Genomic DNA, 18516 nt, shown 5'->3' on the forward strand with positions numbered 1-18516 from the left:
CCCACTGAACAGATGGACATGTAGAGGTTGCAAGCGATGAAGCAGCTTGCTGGGCAGTTTTGGAATTTTGGGTCCATCTTCCATACATTGGACTGCAGCTGCTTTACTGTTCTCAACAGAGCTTCCCAGGAAGTCAGGAGAATAAGAAACATGCATGTGTATATGTGCATACATGGACTCACACATCTACATATACATACAGTACATATGTATGAGTATTTGCACACACAGAAACATAAGCACATACACAGAAAACACACATTTGTAGTGAACACACAAATACACACAAATAATACAGACACACTTATGAAATGAATGCACGCACTGATATACACACATGTTTGAGAATGTGCACTTTACATGCACACTGTGTATCAATATGTGCACACACTGGCACATGTACCCATGAATACAAACATATATGTAAAATAATGTAAAACACACCCTTGTGTGTTGCTATGTAGCAGTTTCATTCAAAAAATTCCCCCAGGGAGTGGGGAGGGAGGCTCAGAATCTCAGGAGGTCAACAAACCTCATATGTGTGGGAAGCTGAAACTTACATGATTCTTCAAGGTGCCTCCCACCTTGAACAGAGTGAACAACTGCTAAGAGGACAGTGTAGCCAGCAGAGCCCCAGAGAGGAGCAGGAGGATCTGTTGGGCTACAGGAGAGTGAAGCTGCTGGCTCACATCTTGGCAGATCAGGTGACTGCATAGCTCCAGGAATGTAAAGTTGCTTGCTCAGATCTTGGCAGACAAGAAGCAGAGGAAGGGAGCACCAGGGCTCAGCTGGTGTCTTAGTTTCTTTTCGGTTGCTGTGATAAATTACCCAGACAAAGGCGACTTAAGGGAGAAAGGGTTGATTTTGGTTTCGGTACAGTTCATCATGGCAGGAAAAGCTCCGAGGTTGAAGCCTTTGTAAGCTGTGAGTTGTCACCCATGTCAAGGTGAGCCTTTGGTGACACAGCTGCTTTTGAGTCCTTCTTGCTCCTGTGAGTAGTTAGTAACCGTAATAAAATCTCATTGGCTCACTGAGTTGGACAATTGTTACTTTGTCTGTAAAGGGTTCCTTTTCTGGGATGGGCATGTTGCATGCCTTCAGGAAAGGCCTCTCACAACATATGTGAGAACACACGTGCACAGACTCGCATGGACACACATTTGCATTTGCATGCACATGCAAACATATGTGTGTACACATATACGTGTGCACATTTGCACACCAGCACATATATATATATCTGACTGTGCCCACATGCACAAACACAGGCACACACATGCTTTCAAGCAGCTGTCCCTCAGCATTTTGTACAGGAGCTGACAAGGAGATCCATTTCTGCCAAGGAAGCAAGGGGAGAGCATGCACCCAGATCAGTACTTCTGTGCACAGAGTTGCCTGTACACTTTCAGAGAGTCCCGGGATCCAAGTCTGTCTAGTAATTCAGTGCTGTTGCTGCTGCTACTGCTCCTGACTGCTGCCGTTCACACGCTGATTCTCCAATCAGTAGAGGGTCGTGCAACATGCATGCCACTGATCCAGCCATCCGTGAACATAAGACGTTGCTTGGAAGACTCGAGTCATTTCTGAACATGTGATATCCTTATCCCTGGTCAAGGTGAAAACTTCGTTTTTACTGTTGAAAGCACTCATTCAAAGGGGTGCATTTGAAACTCATCTCTTGATGACTCAAACCGAGACCAGCAGGTATCAGAGCCCAGATTTCTGCAAGGTACCTGGTTTCTCAGTGGCCCACGGAGACATGCAAAGTGGCCTACAGTATGGGAGCTGAGCTCTACACTGGACATCCCCTTTGACATTGTTACCTTTGAAGCTCCAGCAACAGCACTGCAGCCACCGACAGTCCCCAAGCGTCTGCATGAGATGATCAGACACACAGCTCCTTGCCTCTGTTGTCTTCCCCCTCCCTGGCCAGGATTTTGACCTTGGTCAATCTGTGACTTGGCAACACACCAGCAAAGGTACTGGAGATGTTAGTGTATCAACTCCCAGTCCTGAATTCACAATGAACCTGGTATTCTGCTCCGGTGTATCCACGTCGGCTGTCTTACTTATTGCTAAGAGATCAAAAGAGCAGTTGGTAAGGAAGCATCTACCTTACCTTGGCACCACATGCTGGCTGTGAAAACGACAGCTTCCCATCCATCCATCAGGGTTCCCTGATGCGCAGATTTGCTTCCCAAAACCACGCAGTGGTTCAGCGAGTAAGAAACAAATATATATGTATATTACATTCATCTGTCACATTTCCACGAGATCTGTGGATATGAAATTTCATATATGTACCCAGTATGTGCATATCCATAGATGTGCATATGTCCCTGCATATACACGTATGCACAGGCACACCTGTGAAGGTGTTTTGATTCTTGGTGTTAATGTTTCTCCCTCGTAATCCAAAGCACAGCCCTGAGACCTCATCAAGGTTGCTGTTCAGTGAACTTGGCTGCAGTTCTGGGCAGCCTACACAGTGAAAGAGTTTTTGTCATGAGTTTCTCTCTGTGTATGCATTTTTTTTTAATGTCCCAGGCAGTCCACAAGGGAATGACAGTCCCAGGATTGAGTGCATGGAGGGAACAAGGGAAAAATACGTGGGGCGGGCTGCAGTTTCCCCTCAACGCAGCAGCGGTAATCAACGGCAGGTTTGATTTGAGACTGCCAAGTATCGTCCCTGCTGATAGCTGTACCTTTTGTGAGCCGACGACATACAGGGTCTATACAGCATTGCCAGCGGCTTTTGTGGACAGCCCTGTCATAAGCCCTCCACAAAGATCCAGTTATGTGGCTGTTGTTATGGGAACGGTACAATTATGGCCAAATTGAAGTGGTGGGGGTTGGGAGGGGCGACAAAAAAAAAAGGAAGTGGGTTGGGGCTGGGCAAAATTGCTATTTTCATCCTGATGTATTTTGGTTGATCACCTGGACTCTGTGCAAACAGCAATCAGGACAAACAGATAGCAGGAACTCTGCTTGGCTCCAGGGATTACAGAGCAGGATTTATGCTTGCAAAAAGGAAAAGTGCCTTTAAGAGAGTAAATATCATATCCTCTCGTGTGTGTGTGTGTGTGTGTGTGTGTGTGTGTGTGTGCATGCGTGCTTGTGTATCTCCATGATGCTTACATGGAGGCTGGAGGACAACTTGCAGGAGCCTAACCTTCCTAGAGTATCTGGGATGGAACTCCGGCAGGTTTGTAAGCAGTTACCTGCTCTCCTGGTTGTTTCTCAAACATGTTTTACTGTGCATCAAAGGAGGATTGTCAGCCCTGAGATTCTTCGTGCCTTTGGTGCTGCTCATGCTCACCCACATCTGGATTATGATGCTGCAATGTAAAGTTTCTGATTATCCAATCTAAGCTGTGGGTGAATAATCCACAAAGGCATTAAAGCACCTGCTATAAAATGTTTTGTGGGGAAAGATGACTACGCTTGACAATACAGAACCGACATGGGAATAGAACACTGAAAAGAAGAGAATCACAAACATTTTAGAATTGAAAACTCTATCAACTGAAATAATTACAGCCTCCATGGATGGACTTCACAGCAGGCTACAGAGGACAGAACAGATTTCAGTTAGACTTAAAGATTAAAGAGGAGAGGATAAGTCCAGCTTGGCTGAGACAGGGGCATCATTGCAAGTTCAAGGTTATCCTCTGATAACCTTGAGTTTCAGGTCAGCCTTGGGTATAGAGGGAGATCTTGTCTCAAAACAAAATAAAAAAATGCCCAAACAACAAAAGCAAAATGAGTAGAAATTATCCAATATGAACAAAATACATGGAGGAACAGAATACATGTGGGAATGAATACGGGGTGGGGGACAAAATATGTGGGGGAACAAAATACATGGGGGGGGGTGGTAAAATAATGGCAGGAAAGCAAACAAAAAGAGCAGAGAATGAAGAATGTGGCATTGTAACAAGAGATCTAAGGGTCCTGGCATCTGAGTCCAGGAGAGAGGATGAGTTGGGTTGAAAGAATGTTAAAAGGAGCAGGGGCTGGAGTTTCCACACTGGCAGGAGAAACAAATAAACAGTTTAAAGGACTGAGTGAAAAAAAAGCTAGGTGTAGCAGCACACAAGTGAAACTCTGAGAAGTTGGGAGGATTAGGGTTCCGGGCTAACCTGGTGTACATGGTAGATCTAAGAAGCCAGGAGGACCGAGAGCTCCAGGGCAGACTGGGGTACATGCTAGAGAATCTATCTCAAAAACAAAACTAGAGGCCAAAGGGATGGCCCAGTAAAATGCTCCCCCTCCTGTAGAGGACGTGGGTTCAGTTCCCAGCGTACACACTGGGCAGCTCTCAAACGCCTGCACTCCAGTTCCAAGGGATCCGACAGCCCCTCTCGGCCTCCATAGGCACTGGTGTGGCATATGCACACATAAATGGATAAACAACAGCCACCTTTAAAGTCTTAAAGATGAAGACAAAGTTTAGAAAGCCACAAACAAGATAATGCAAAATAAGAGTATGCTGTATTCATTTGTGAAAACTCCGGTTTAAAAAGGAAGATACGAGTTGGTGGGATGGGTCAGTGGGTAAAGGACTTGCCAGGCAAGCCTGCTAATGTGAGTTTGATTCATAGACCCTACATAGAGGAGGAAGGAGAGATCCAACTTCACAACGTCCTCCGACCTCCACATGTGTGGAAACGCATGCACCCTGCCTGGCCCGGCCCATCACACACACAGTAACAATGAATAAATTTTAAAAAGGTAGAAAGCAGGGAGGAGCAGTCTCTCTCACAAGCAAGGGAAAAGAAGTGAGATCTGACATACGGGGAGAACTGTGTCATAGGACAGTACATTTCACATCAGGAACCACACCAACCCATAATTTTACTTTTTGGGAAAATATTTTGTTTCACCAAGAAACAAAATCAAAACTTTAAAAAGTTTGTTTTTTTCCAGAGTCAGAGTCTTGCCATTTTGCCCTGGCTTGAGTCCAATCCTGTGCTCAAATGCTCCTCCTGTCCTTGCCTTCTGAGTAGTTGGGATGATGATATGGGGCACCAGGCCAATCTCTCAGGGTGTGTGTGTGTGTGTGTGTGCACACGCATGTGTGTGCACATGTGTACATGTGTGTACATGTGTACATGTGTGTGAGTGCATGTATGTGTACGTGTGTGTGGTGTGTGTATGTGTGTGAGTGTATGTGTGTACATGTTTGTGTATGTGTGTGTGAGTATGTATGTGTATATGTGTATATATGTATGCGTGTGTGTATGTGTGTGAGTGCATGTGTATGTACATGTGTGTGGTATGTGTATGTATCTGTGTGTATGTGTTTATGTATGTGTGTGTTTATGTGTGTGTATGTATATGTGTATGTGTGTTTATATGTGTGTGAGTGTGTGTCTGTGTACATATGTGTGTGAGTGTGTATTATATGTATATGTGTGTGTTTATGTGTGTGAGTGTGTTTATGTGTGTATATGTGTGAGTGTGTACGTGTGTATGAGTGTGAATATGTGTGTATATGTGTATATGAGTGTGAGTGTGAGTGTGTGTATCTATGTATGTGTGTGTGAGCGTGAGTATGCATATGTGTGTGTGTGTGTGTTCATGAACCACTGTTTTAGCATAAGGTCTCCTGCAGTCCTCTTACTATTCATCATTCAAAAAGGTTAACAGGTCAGAGCAAAGGCTCAGGGAAGAGCAGCTGCTGCACAAGCATGAGGAATTAAAGGAAGTCGGCAACACGGGAATCATGTGACTGCAAACGATACCCTGGATTGTCAGACCAGAGACATTGACGAGTTTTTGTTTGTTGAGATAAAGTTTTGTTATATGGCTCAGGCTGACCTCAAACTTGCAATCCTCCTGCCTCAGCCCCCCAAGTATTGGGATCACAGATGTAGACCACCATGCTTAACTCTTTTTTGAGTTTTCTAAATTATGGACAAAGCAAAAATTATAAGCCTAGTGTGGTTCTCAACAGGCCAGCTGGCCAGGCATATGCAGTGGCTGACAACAAGAGGTCTTGCCTCAAACAATGTGGAAGGGGAGGTCCAACCAGTCAGGCCATCCTTTGACCCCCACATATGTATTGCAGCACATAGATGTCTGCATACGCACACACACATTGACAATGAATTCATTTTTAAGAAAGAAAAGAAAGGGTCGAATAACCATGAACAAGCAGAATGAAACTAGTAATTAAAATCAGGAGCAGACCTGCAGCTTAGGATCCAACATACTAGGAACGTAGGCATTTTCTTTCCCATTGTCACAATAACCAAGCCCAGAAACACCTCTGCTTAGCCACATCACAGAATTGAGATGGCAAGGCGTCCTACGTCCATTTTCATTGCTCTGATTAAACATGCTAACACAAAGCAGCTTCAGAAAGAAAGGATTTATTTTAGCTCACAGTTCTAGGTTGCAAATGGTCACAGGGGTGGGAGCTTGAAACAGCTAAGCCATATCACACTTCAGCCGAGAGCAGAGAGAATGAATGCATTCATTCATATCATACCCCCAGTCAGGAGCAGAGAGAATGAATGTTTTCATGCTGCCATCCAGCTAGCCTTCTCCACTCTTAGAAAGTCCAGAGCATGAAACCCAGCGATGGCATTTCTATTTTCAGGCTGGGCCATCCTTCATCAGTTAAAGCAATCAAGAAAATTCTTCTTGTACATGCATACATACAGGCCAACCCAATCTAGACAATCTCTCACTAAAACTCTCTTCCTTGGTGACTCAGGTTGAATCAAGTTGACAATTAAAATCAACTGACACACAGGGCAATACACTGCTTTTAAACAGAACATGGACGAACGATTATGAACACTCATTCTTAGAAGAATGGAAGCCACTGGAGCCAGTAATCAGCAGAAGCTAGATATAAACTAACTGTAGAGTCTGGGGACCCAGACTTAGGAGCTCCCACCCTTTTTTAGGAGGCTCACCTGACTCTCCTAGTAAAGACTAAGGAAAACATGTGTGCATATGTATGTGCATGCAAGCATGTATGTGTGCTCTGTCATGGGTGCACATGAGTGTGGGCACAAATGTGGGTGTGTCTACATGGTGTGAAGTCTATAGGTTGACCTCAAGTATCATTTATCAAGAGTCAACCACCTTGTTTTTTGAGACAGTGCCTCTCCTTTTTCCCTGGAACAAGCTGATTGAACGAGGCTGGCTGACTCAGGGGCTCTGCAGAGAGAGCTACCTCTCTCCACCTGCCTATCGATATGACAACCATGCCTGGCTTTTTATGTGGGTTCTTAGGATCAAACTCAAGACCTTATATTTATGCTGCAAGCGCTATAATGACAGCTATCCCCTCGGCCCACCCCACAAAAGTCATTGGAAACGTACCCAGACAACTTTGTTCTCAGTCACCAAGTCCTGAAGTCAGGGGAAACTTTCAAAACCTGCCCTGATTGAGGGCAAGAGAAATGAGATACCTGGACCCCATCCCATCACCCTTCTTTTACACAAGGAGAGAGGAGAGAGCTCACCTGAATGGATCTTCTGAAAGCCATTGCACAGGGATTTGGGCCTGCTTTTTAAAAAAAGACTTAATCACAAGATTGAGGGCTGCTTCCCTCCCCTGTACCTTACCACCACATCAACACGACTCCAGGGTAATAGCAGTGCATTACAGCTGAGAGCTCCACAAGACGTGGACTCTTCAAAAAAGAAGTTTCCACGGAAACCCAAAGACAATGAAGGAAGAAAAAACAGAGAAAAAAAACGGGGCATGAGAGGAAATGGACGGGTCTGACACCTACAGCTCTGGTACACATTAAACACAGCTTGACGCCCTGAAGGATAAACATAAAATCTCACTAAAAAGCCTGTTTGCCTCTGTTCTCACTACCTGATACATTACCTCTGGCTCTCAGCTGAGAATTACAGACATGCTAAGAGGCAATGGAGAAAACAATCCAGAGAGATAAAGCAAGCATCAGAGGGAGCATGAGACACATCCAGATGTTGAGATCATCACACTGGAAATGGGAAATCACTGGACTAATGCACAAAGGGGTCTGTCTGGTCAGGGGATGAAAGGGCAGCATGTCGGGCAGATGGGCAATGTAAGCAGAGAAGGAAAGGACTGAAAAGACATGTTAGAGTCCAAAGCATTGTGTTAGAGATGTTGACACAAGAGATGGATGTGTCTGTGGAGAGAGTCATGAAATGAAGAGGAGGAGGAGGAGAGGAGGAAGAAAAGGAGGAAAAAGAGGAGGAAGAAGAAAAGGAGAAGACCTTAAAAGGGTGGGACAATAGCAGTTACATTCTCCTGTAATGGAGACACCAGAAAAAGGAGATACAGAAAATGAAGCAGAAGAAATACTTCAAGTGCTACTAGTTTAGGAAAATCTTCCAAAATTAATGATTAGTGATGGACTCCACTCTTAAGAACCTTAGAGGCAATCGAGAAAAATAAACAACCCAATTAAGGAGAACCAATAGCCCAAAGCAGTATCCAGGCACATTATGGCCAAACTTCAGAAAATTAAAGACAAAAAACAAACAAACAAACAAACAAACAAAACCCTTGGAAAGAGAAAGCAGCTTGCCTGGTGAGGAATATGGATGAGAGGGTCGTCTGACATCTCTCCGGAAACTATGGGAGGAGGAAGAGAGTGGAGCGAGACAAGTAAACACACAAGGAGAGCTTGTTTGCTGGAAAATGCTTACTGCGTCAGAATGAAGACTTAAGTTAAAGCCCTAAGACCCACGTCAAAAAAGCCGGGCATGGTGGTGCACGCTTGCCGTCCTAGCCCTGCGGAGGTGGACACAGGAGCACCTATGGTACTCTCTGGTCAGCCAACATAGCCAAATCTGTGGGTCTCAGACCAGTGGGACCCTGCCTCCAAAAGTAAGGTGAACAGTTCCTAAGCAATGACACAGGCTGACATCTGGCTTCCATACACACACACACACACTGGCACCCACACTGGCATCCACACACAATTGTCCTTTAAAAGTGGAAAAGAAATTCTATCTCAGGGAAAACTGGTGGGATTTTTTACCACGAGACTTCCCTGCAAGAAATGCTAAAAATTCTTCAGGTAGAAGGACCAGGGTACCAGGCAAAGAATTCAGATCTACATAAAGTCCCCATGGAGTTAGAGAAGAAATAAAGGCAATGAAAGTTTGTTAGTTTTTAATCCTTAATCAATGTAACAGATAACAATTTGTTCAAAATAAGAAGAATTGGTTGTATGAGGATAACTTAGAAGTAAATGGAATTTACAATGGTAACACTGCCAGGATCTGAGAAAGAGATTGAGAATTCCCTGCAACAAGGAAACTACACTACCCATGGTGAGGGTTGAAGGGGGTTGTAGGCAAATATATTGTAAGTTATAAGTCGTTGTTAAAAGAAAGTATGACTGGCATCCTAACTGGGGAGAAAGAGGTAACAATAGAATATACAGTTATAAGCAGAGAAAGCTGAGTCATGGAAAAACCAAAAGAAAAGGAACAGAAGGGGAAAAAAGGGAGTGGAAGTTGGGGAAGAAGACAGGAGATGAGGGAAGGAGATAAGAGAGAAGAGACACAGGGAGAGGAGGGTCAGAGGAGATTAGAGGGGTGAGAAAAAGAAAGAGGAGACTGATATAACCTATAATCACCTGGGAAGAGAATTAATGAGGAATTATATAAATCGTATTGCTGTGTGGACATGCCTGTGGGAGTTTATCTTGACTATTAACAGATGTAGGAGAACCCAGTCCATTGTGGGTGGCACCATTCCCTAGGCAGGAGGTCCTGAACTGTGTACGAAATGGGAAAGTTAGCTGAGAGCCAGGAAGCATGTGAACAAGTGAGCAAGTGAGTGGGGAAGGAAGGAAGGAGGGTGGAAGGAACAAAGGAAGGAAGAATTAGAGGAAGGAAGTAAGGAGGAAAGAAGGATGTGCCTAACTACTTGAGTTCCTGCCTTTACTTCCTGGGAATGATGGACTATAGCTTGAAACTGGGCAGTAGCTTTTTGATCACAGGAACAAAAATGAAACTAGGAAAGAGAAAGGAAGGAAAGGAGGAAAGAAAGAGAAGGCAGACCAGGAAAGAGGAATAAAGAAGAAGGAAAAGGGAAAGGGGGGAGGGGAAGGGGGGGAGAAAAAGAGGGGATGGGAAGAAAAGGAAGGAAGGGAGGATGGACCAGAAGGAATCCAAACAAGAAACAGCTACAAATGTGGCAGATACTAACTCATTAGCAAGTTCCGTTTGGAGACACCTCCATTCCGTTCCTGTCAGTCTCACGAATGCTCTAATTAATTTCTCCTTCTCGCTCTTCTTCAGAAACACACATTAGCGCATTACAGTTTCCTTTTACAGCTTTGTTTTCTTACCCTTATATCCTGGAGACTATTCTAGCTTAGTTCTCGTATTTCTTCTCGCCATCTATGGCCACACAATCTGCTCTCGAAAGTGAAGCAGGTTGGGCTTGGTTAGTACTTGGGTGGGGGAGTCTCCCTCACTGTTGATACAGCTGAATCTCAATTACTTGCATGGTGCTACTGCGATTTATTCTACTGTATTTTGCTATTAGAACGATGGGTGTGAGTATATAGCTTACTCATATATTGTTCCATACTTCATAGAGCTACAAAACAAATTCTTCACAGTAGAATAGATTGAGCCAAAGGCAACATCTTTTATCACTGGCTGGCTACCTCTGGGATTCCTTATGTAGAGCATCTCCATTTTGCACCCTGACCAGCAAGACTTACATGGTATCTCTCCCTCAACGTATTCAAGTCTTCCTCTTCCTGTTCCTCCTCCTTCTCCTCCTGCTCCTTCTTTTCTTCCTGCTCCTCCTCTCCTTCTTCCTCCTCCTTTTTCTTCTCATCCTCCTCCTCCTTCTCCTCCTCCTCCTTCTTTAAAGATGAAAGGTATGTGTTTGGTAACAAAAACAATTGACAGAAAAAAATTTGAGGGCATATTTTGTTTTGGATCACAGTTTTAAAGGGTTCAGGCCACCCTGTTGTGGCAGGAAGATGTTTACCTGGTGGTGGGTCATAAGCAAAGAAAGGGCTATACCTTCATTCCAATGACTTTGTTTCCCTCCTTGTATTTTATCCAGCCCCCATCACCCATGGAATGGAGCCTCCCACATTCAGGTGGGTGTTCCCTTGCAGGTAATCCTCTCCAGTATCTCTCATGCATAAGCCTGTGGGTGTGTGTCACCAAGTGGACCATAAAGACTAACCATCAGGGTGGAGCAGAGAGGCTCACTATGCAGGCTAGAAAGATGGAGAAATGCCTGTTCTAACTGGCTTTCTCCTTCCCTGTTCTTCTACAGAAGCCCTCAGTTAGGATGAAATTCTCCGTACCCATAGTGACTTTACCCCTCATTATCTCTCTGGACACCTTCGCAGACACACCTGCAAGTCTGATTCACTAGTCTCCGGAGTGTTTCGCAAACCAATCAAGTTAGAGCCAAGTTTCACTACAGAACCGCTCTTCACTGTCATTGCTAACTTGTGTGTTTTGAATTTACTTAGAAACTATTTTAGTTGATGGTGTGAAAAACAAAACCCACTGGATCCAGTTTTTTTTTTAAACAAATACTAGAGAATAGTTAATTAAGAAGTTTATCTTGGCCATTCAGATGGTTCAACAAATAAAGGCACTTGCCACTAAGCCTGATGAATTGACCTTGATTCCCCAGGCCCCACAGAGTAGAAGTCAATTCTATGTCTGTCTGTCTGTCCATCTATCCATCTATCCATCTATCTATCCATCTATCTATCTATCTATCTATCTATCTATCTATTTATTTTACATTTCCCTTTCCCCCAGTGATTTGGGAAGTCACATTGATCACATGACTTTTTGATGTCCTTGTGACTAGATCTCCTACTTGCCTTGCTTCTAATGCCACTCTCTTACTACAGCGGCAGCGCCATATGCTTTAGTATCTTAGCTGCTATTGCCCCTTCACATGGTTTCCCTCTATTGGCATGTTTGTCTTTTCTTCTGAACATTCACGTCAACTTGCCTAATGACAGAAAAGAAGTATTTTGAAACTTTTTTTAAACCTTATTTATTTCTTGTGGATATGCATACGTCAATGTCATGACTCAGAGCTGGAAGTCATAGGACAACTTGAAGGAGTCAGTTCTCCCCTACCTGGAGATTGAATCCAGATCATTGGGTTTGGCCGGCGAGTGCCTTTACCCACTGAGACATCTTGCTGGCTTGAAGTTGCTACTTTGTGAGCCATACTAAATACTGCTTTTTAGGATGTTGAGCTGTCTTGCTAACAAGCAAGAAATGTTTCAAGATTATTTTATGGCTAGATTGAATCCTTAGTTACAAAAACTACATTTTGTGCCCAGTAGTTTAAATACAAATCAACCCATGCATAGATGATGTTACCTCTGGTGGTTTGAATATGCTTGGCCCAGGGAGTGGCACCGTTAGGAGGTGTGGCCTTGTTGGAGTGGGAGTGGCCTCGCGGGAGTGGGCGTGGCCTCGTGGGAGTGGGCGTGGCCTTGTTGGAGGAAGTGTGTCACTGTGGAGTGGGCTTTGAGGCCTTCCTCTTAGCCATGTGAGAGATGGTCTTGGTCCTTTCCTAGTGACTCTCAGCTCCTCCCACACCATGCTCTTTCCTTGATGATGATGGACTGAACCTCAGAACCTGTAAGCCAGCCCCAATTAAATCTTGTCCTTATAAGAGTTGCCTTGGTCACGGTATCTGCTCACAGCAGTGAAACACTAACTAAGACACTAGTGAAACTGGAAAATATTGAAAATAATTTTGGGAAAGTCTCTGACCCCGGAAAGAGAAGACACTGATGTAATATTGAACAATGACATTGAGAGACAAACATGACATCAGGCCTGGGCAGGAACCATAAAGCTGCTGAAGAAAAACAATTGTGGGGAAATCACTCCACACCCGAATGAGCTAGCACTCGACCAACCATGAGAGCCAGATGAGGCTATTTCAACATTTTTTTTAAGAAGTCAAGGTGGACATATCCCTTAGTTCAAGGCTAGCCTAGTCTACAGAGTGAGTTCCAGGATTGTTAGGCCTACACAGAGAAACTCTGTCTCGAAAATTCAAAATAAATAAAAATGAGGAGAGTTTATGTCCAGATGACCCTCTCCTGAGAGAACCTCTGAAGAATGCGCTACGGCAGTAAAACTCGTGCATGCTGCTGAAGGAGCAGAAACACGCTAAGAGATGACATCATTAAACATGGCTTGCTGTCTTGTGTGGGGGTGAGGGAGCACTTGTCTATGCTTGCATGTGTGGAGGCCACCTCGAGGGTCTTCCTTCACTCGCCTACTTACATCTTTTAAGACAGGATGCGTCGCTGAGCCGGGAGCTCCCCTATTTCATTGGGCTGGCTAGCCAGCAAGTCCCCGGGATCCAACTCTCTCCTTTCTCCAGCACTGGAGCTGCTGACGTGGTGTTCTCTGTGTGTCTGTGACTGCTGGAAGCTGAACTCGGGTCTTCATGAACAGTAAGTACTTTACCCTCTCTGATCATCGCCCCAGCCTGGCAAATCTTCACCATCGACTTAGAAACCAACTCTTACAAAGACAGCCTCAAAGTCTACAGAGGAAAAGAACACAGAAAATGAGAAAGGAGGGACAGAATTGGCCGTCTCTTTTCTTGCCTGAGGCACAGAGACACCATGCACCTTCAGCTTAATGAGTGGGAGGGGAAGAACATGATTACCATTTCCAAAGCAGTAGAAGAAAGAAGAGACAGCAAAGAAAGCATTAGGAACCCACAGAAATAAGAAAAGGAGGGGAAGGAAACACACTGAATAGGAAAATACAAAAGAAGATAATAGAATTAAGTGAAATTAGAATCTATCTCAACTATAGTGTCAGTTGAACTGGCTTCTTATGTATCAGGTCAGATTGGATTAAGATCCTATTATATAATGTCTATAAGAACACACAGTGAAGAGAACGATTACTTTACCATGCACTGAAGTTTTTGCCTTTTTTTTTTTAATCCCCAGGACAGGGATTTACATCTGTCTATTTTTGGAGACAGCATCTCTCTATGTCCCCGAGGCTGCCCTGGTCTCCTGAGTGCTGGGATTACAGGTGTGCACCACAACATCCGGTTTCTTTGGTAGAAACATGTTATTCAACATGCCTGTTGCACCAGCCTTGGCATGTAGTAGGATGATGTGATGAATGTTCCCACACTGATGGCCTTCCTACTTTGACCAGCCTTGAATGATTTTAGAAGACTGAGAAAAGACCCCTCAGGCACTCCACTAGAAGCCTCCAAGTTCTTTTCTTTTCTCTGTGTTTGTATGCCGGTGTGTGTGTGCATGTGTGTATGTGTGCATATGGCATGTATGTGTTTTACATGTGTATGTGTGTATATGCCCAGTGTGTGTTTATATATATATATTTCTATATCCAGCGTGTGTGTACATTCATGTGTTTGCTCAATGTATGTGTGTGAGAGGATATGTGTATGTGTTTGCATGTATAAGCATGTGCATGTACACATGTATATGAGAGTATGTGCATGTGTGTGCATGTGCTTGTATGTATGTACATGTATATATGCATGTGTAGATGTATATATGTACATGTATATGGTGTGCATGTACACTGTGTGTGTTTGTATACCCAGTGTGTATGTGTGTGTTCATGTATATGCCCAATGTGTGTGTGAGAGAGTATATGTATGTGTTTGTGTGCATGTATGTTTGCATGTGTGTATGTACATGTTTATGTATGTTGTATGCCTAGCGTGTATATATGCCCAGTGTGTGTGTGTGTGTGTGTGTGCATGCAGAGGCCAGAGAGCCTCAGTTGTCATTCCTCAGGTGCCATCTACTCTGCTTTTTTGGCAGGGTCTCTCAGCGACATGGAACTTGATCCGTTAGGCTAGGCTGGCTAGCCAGCAATCTCAGAAACCCACACAAACCCTTTTCTCCAGTGGTGAGATTACAAACCAGAGCCACATGCCAGACCCATTATGTGTACATGCATGCAGGCACTCTGGGGATTGAACTTATGTCCTCCCGCAAGGCAAGCACATTATTCACTTAGGTCCCTCCACACTCCTCTCCAACTCTTTATTTGGACATCCGTCCATCTAAGTTGCAAGCCGCCCTGCCCTCCCTTTCATCCACACTGCCCTTCCCCCTTTTGCTCAGACATTTTAACCTGCAAGGGCTTCGACCTCCATGATACAGTGAGAACTCTCACTAACAGCAGATTTTCCATAAAATCCCAGCTTATCCCACTTTCCTAAGTTGGAGAACAAAAACCCTCAGGCCCTCTACAAAGCCCCTGCATTCCTGCTGCTAAATTAGCACCGCACACCACCTGCACTCAGAATGCCTTTGATGTCTGTTCCTCTATTTTTATTTACCTTTCCTTCCCTTTGCAGTAATTGAGAAATAAAGGTCCCAAGCACAGGAACTAGGTGGGAACAAAAGCCGTCTCTGCGCACCAGTCACTTGGCGAGAGAGAAGCACAGCATTCTCTCAGTGTTTGGGGAGCAGCAGGGCAAGGACTGCCTGTCTCTTTCCTGGGATGCTAGGAAAATTAATTACACAAACATGACTTCCACTGGAGGCTGACAGTCACATGCGTACACAGATATGTCTTATGCTGCAGCCGAACATGGCTTTATTTAGAACGTGTTATTTATATCTTGGGTGATTTCACTCCTAAGAAACTGAGGAAGAGAATGAGGAGATGGAGGTAGGGGTGGGGAGAGATGTGGCTCATATTTCTTTCCTTCTTTCTTGCTCCAACAAAAGAGGAAAGGAGGCCAATGCCATGGCAGAGAACTTGGCTGACTCCCCAGGCTATGGCAGAATTGGGATGCACCAGAGAGCAGTCAAGGGTGTTCTTGGGGCAGGCAGGAAGCCCAGGGCAAAGGCAAGGTCACAGGCGAGGCTGACTTCCTGGGGTGGGCCAGGTCTTCATTTGACCTTCATTCTGAGGTATCGGGTGGATCTGCAGTCAGCATGTGCAGGGGTGAAGTGCCTCAGAACTAGCCTGCTCCCTCCACGAACACCACTGGGAGGACTGCAATAATAAAAATAATACCTCAACATCACCAAGGGTTTTGTTACATGCCAGGCACTTTGCAGCCTGATCTTGTTTCCCCTTTGATTTAGAAACCTGAGGCTCAGAGAGGTTAACATTTGCTCAAAGTGGCCCAGCTGGGCTTGATAAGGCTGGGTTCTGAGCTATTCTCCTGTTGACTTAACTTACCTTGTGAGTATTAGTTCTCCTTCCTTCTCTCCTTCCCTCCTTCTTTTCTTTCCTTCCTTCTTTCACAAACAGCTTCATGTAACCCATATGCTCTATCACTGAGCCACACCCCAGCCCCTCACTGGGGGATTCTAGGCAGGGGCTCTACCACTGAGCCACACCCCAGCCCCTCACTGGGGGATTCTAGGCAGGGGCTCTACCACTGAGCCACGCCCCCAGCCCCTCACTGGGGGATTCTAGGCGGGGCTCTACCACTGAGCCACGCCCCCAGCTCCTCACTGGGGGATTCTAGGCAGGGGCTCTACCACTGAGCCACGCCCCCAGCCCCTCCCTGGGGGATTCTAGGCAGGGACTCTACCACTGAGCCACACCCCAGCCCCTCACTGGGGGATTCTAGGCAGGGGCTCTACCACTGAGCCACGCCCCCAGCCCCTCACTGGGGGATTCTAGGCAGGGCTCTACCACTGAGTCACACCCCCAACCCCTCACATGGTCTTTCAATGTGGCCCAGGCTGGCCTCAAACTTGTCATCCTTTAGTGTTAGGCCCCTGAATGCTGAGATCGCTGCTCTGTGCCACCTGGTCAGCAACCTTATTTATATGCATGAGCTCATTCATTCGCCCTCACAAGTGCCCTACTAGTGAGTGCAGATACCTCCAGACCCAGTTTTGGGGGAGGAAGCCAGAGCCTACACTGGAAGCTACCACATAGCAAAGTCCATGGTGGGGGAAGGCGGGGTTAACCTAATTGGAGAGCACACCAGTGCTCAGAGTTCAACTGTAACACACCTCAGCTATCAGAATTAGGAATGACAGAGAACGAAGGTACACGCCTCTGGTCGAGGCTGACAGGGCCACTCAGCAAGAGCCAGGAAGAAGAAAGGAAAGGAGGGAAGGAAAAAGAAAAGATGGGGAAAAGAATTGCAAGTGATGTCAGTTTAAGGCATGCTCCCAGAGCCTGCACGCAGCAGGGCTCCATTGCTGGTAAGTTTTCACAGTGGCCCTGATCCACTTGGGAGTGAACTATAAAATTACCCCAAATCCCAGGGCCTTCAAGGAAGGTGACTGGCTTGCAGAGAGGGGAAATCTGATGGACATTGATTGATTGGTTATCGGTTGTAAAGTTGTTGTTCATTTGTTTGCTAATTTTCTTTGGTTTTTTTTTTGTTGTTTTTTGGGGGGCTGTGCTTTCTTTTTAATATAGGCTAGCCTCCAACTCACTATGTAGCCAAGGTTGCCCTTAAATTCTTGGTCTTCCTGCCTCACCTCCAACTGCAGGGATAGCCAGTGTGTGTCACCACACTTGGTTTAACCTTATTTTAATACAAATACCTCTAAACACTATCCTGGATCTGGAAACCTGTTCAGCCAGACTGCCCCTATCTCTTACACAACAGCTATCTTAATGAAATCTCAAGTTCATTTACTTCTAGAGTTTCTTAAAGGGACCTGTGCTCCTGACGCTGATGTCGAGATTGTTGTTAGCTTAGGGGTGACCCAGGGGTCACAGTAATATTCTTGGAAACACACATACCCATTTGCCTTCTTCAAAGTAAATTGCTCTGTGCGAACATGCGCGGCAGCATGCACTTATGTGTGAACACACATAGGTGTGCGCGAGTGCAGATGTGTGTGCAGGTGAGTGCACACGTGTGAAGCCAGCGGCCATCCTTAGGTGTCATTCCTCAGGAGCCATCCACCTAATTTTGGCTGTCTCTCACTGAGACCTAGGGTTCACCAATTAGGTTAGGTTGACAGACCCGAGTGAGCCCGGGATCCTCCTGTGTCTGTCTGCCCCAGCACTGGGATCATGGGCATATGCCGATATGTGTGGCTTTTTGAATAGGTCCTGGGGAATCAAACTCAGATCATCATGTTTGTATTCGAAACATTTTATTTAGTGAGCCACCCATGCAGCCCTAGCTGACACATCAACTGAAAATAGACCATGTGGACGTCTGTGCAAGCCCAGCTCCAGTGGCTTACTTTCCGAAGTAGCCTCTCCACCTACTTCACCTGTCACACAGAGAAGGGCCATCAGCTGTGGGTGACAAGATGGACCACCCTGCTGCTGAGAGTAGAGAGTGTAGCGGCTCAGATCCAGGCCGAGCCAAGGCTCTCAGGGCTGAGATGCTAGCTCTGCGACCTGGGTTAGTATATCAGCTTCTCTGGGTGTCAGATTTTCATCTGCAAAATGGAACAAGCCACTCAGTTCTGTGGGCTTCTGTTGCATGACTCAGATTGATGAAATTACCTGTGTGACATTGATCCGAACAGTGCTCGGGACAGAGTCACACCTGGGGAATTTGTGGTAGAGGTGATA

The 18516-nt window shown here is 45.4% G+C and overlaps 1 long non-coding RNA gene across 1 annotated transcript in view; it reads right to left on the bottom strand.

The window, feature by feature from the left end:
• LOC120095893 (uncharacterized) overlaps window positions 1-12433 on the bottom strand; it is a 28586-nt gene extending 16153 nt beyond the window's left edge. Inside the window, exons 1-2 of the long non-coding RNA XR_005491817.2 lie at window positions 12358-12433; window positions 10707-10853 (exon numbers count right to left, since the gene is read on the bottom strand). This is a non-coding gene — a long non-coding RNA (uncharacterized LOC120095893). The remainder of the gene's footprint in view (window positions 1-10706; window positions 10854-12357) is intronic.
• Between the last annotated feature and the right edge of the window lie 6083 nt (window positions 12434-18516).

This window comes from Rattus norvegicus, chromosome 12, assembly GCF_036323735.1.
Source record: "Rattus norvegicus strain BN/NHsdMcwi chromosome 12, GRCr8, whole genome shotgun sequence".
NCBI classification, from domain to species: Eukaryota; Metazoa; Chordata; class Mammalia; order Rodentia; family Muridae; genus Rattus; species Rattus norvegicus.